Here is a 2393-nt window from a genome sequence, read left to right as displayed (position 1 = left end):
TGTTGAACAATGTTGGCCAACAAAAAAAGCAAGAGTCAATGGAGGTAGAAAGAAGAGAAGTGTGCCTAAGCCTGAGCAGACTGAAGAAAATCCTGCTGCAGTCAACATTCAGACTGAAGAAACTGATGTGGAGGTGCACATCGAAGAAACTGAACCTGAGCGCTTCGAGGTTCAGACTGAAGAAACTAAACCTGAGCGTGTCGAGGTTCAGACTGAAGAAACCCATGTTGAGGTACACACCAAAGAAACTGAAACTGGTGTCAACATTGAGACTGAAGACACTGATCACGAGGGTGTTGGCGAGGTGTTGACAAGACCAGTGAAGAAAACCAAGATGATCAGTGAACTTGTGTGTGTAGTAGAACCAAAAACAAGAAGGGCTAAGGCGAAGAAGGGCACACGACGTGGTAGGAAGAAGTAGAACAGAGAACAGTTTGAAAATTTGGGGCATGTAATAATATTTGTAACTTGGTGTGTACTGGTAGTCACTATGTATCCCCATATTTCTATTCGAACTTGTTTGTCTAAACCAGCCAAATATAATTTAAATTTAAATTTAAATTTGGGCTATTGATGTTTTAGTGCTATCTGAAGTACCTCAACTGAAATATGTTTGCTTGGTGATCATTCCGAGCCCTTTTAATAAATTGAACTCATAGTCATGAAAAGTGTGTTTCAAATGACCTCCAAAGGTAGGGTAAACGGCCTCATATTTAAGCAAGTTTTTTTGGCACCTTGTCTAAACCAGCCAAATAATTTTTCTACACATCTATTCTACCTATATAGTGTAAATCTAAAGTCTCACTATTTATTGAATTAATTTTCTATTATTTTCTTTTCTTTTTGAAAAAAAGGTTTAATAGAAACTTATATATAAAACAAGTTTAAAACATGAAAATGAGAAAAGTAAGTTAAGATCTTTCTTAGTCAATCCAAAATGAAGTTTTGGTGAGGTTTTCACACTTTTCATTTTCAAAACCCCACCTACTCTCGGGTGCGCTCTACTCTCTCCCTTGAACTCCATACTACATTGTCTGAGGAATGACAATTTTGTGAAGGGTTTTTCGTAAAAATGTATGTAAACCATATTTATATTTTTTTCTCGTTACTATACGACATAATAAGACTATGTGCGCAAGTTTCTTTTTTTTATTTTTTATTTGAATTATTTATGCTCAACCCTAATCAGTTAAAACCTCTCAAAACCCCTCTCAAAACCCCTCAAAACCCCGCACACTACCGGGTCGTTGATCTTTGTGTGTGGACGGTTGAGATCAGGCGCTAGTGTTAGCTACAGTGTGCATCGATCCGCATGAGACGCGCTGATTGGTTGGATCGGTGGGGTCTGGATCAGCCTCTCTCGTTGGGGCATCAGGACCGTTCATTTGAATCCAACATCAAGAGTTGACGCAGTGCATGGACCAAGCCTACGCAGTGCCCTTTCCATCATTGCATGCGTGCCCGTGCCCACCCGCAACATGCATGCCCACCCGCAGAACTGTGCCCATGCGTTGCATGCATGCCCTTGACGTAGCCCTGCTCCGCCACCTCCAACGACGCAGTAAGCTGTCGCATGCCTACCATTAGAACCAATGCAGCGTCGCATCAAAGCATGCACCCGGCCACAATGCAGTAGCACGATGAAGACAACCAAAAAGCCAACGCTGCATGGCGTGCCGTGCATGGCGTGCTCCTCATTAAGGAACTACTACTGCTTGGGGGGGGGCGACTTCCTATCTGCCGCATTATGCGGCAGAATGTCCAGGCTTCGCATATGGCAGTCCCTCGACTGGGCTGGCCCAGGAAGGCAGCGAACAGTGTAAAACATAAATGATTAGAAACGGAGCGCTTCACCCAGGATTCGAACCGCGACCGCGAGACTATAGACATACCTAGCTAGCCACTACGCCAGACTCTGTACGCTGGTGAAAGTGCAATGCGAGTCCTTTAGACCTATCATATCTAAGGAATCGGATTATTTTTCCTTTTTCCTATCATTTGTTGTAAATTCTGAATATATTATTTGAAAAGTACGAACGTTTTTTACAGAACACAAACTAGTTTTCAAAAAGATTTAGCAATTTTTCGAATTTTTAACCAAATTTGAAAAACAGGAATAACTTTGAAGTTGTGGACAAATATTGAAAAACAGGAACATTAATTAAAATTACGATCAATTTTTTATAAAACTAAAAATGTTCTTAGAAAATGTGAACAATTTTCTGAATAGTGATTTGTTTTAAAAACATAAACATTTTTTGAACTGGTGAACAAATCTTGAAAAAACAGGAACATTTTCTAAATCCCGAACATTTTTTGAATTTAGAGAACAAAATTTTGAAATTGAGAACAAAATTTAAACATAAATATTTTCTAAAAGTACGAACATTTTT

This window comes from Triticum dicoccoides, unplaced genomic scaffold (assembly GCF_002162155.2).
Source record: "Triticum dicoccoides isolate Atlit2015 ecotype Zavitan unplaced genomic scaffold, WEW_v2.0 scaffold25930, whole genome shotgun sequence".
NCBI lineage: Eukaryota > Viridiplantae > Streptophyta > Magnoliopsida > Poales > Poaceae > Triticum > Triticum dicoccoides.
The sequence above is the reverse complement of the archived record's forward strand: the minus strand, read 5'-3'. Positions refer to the sequence as shown.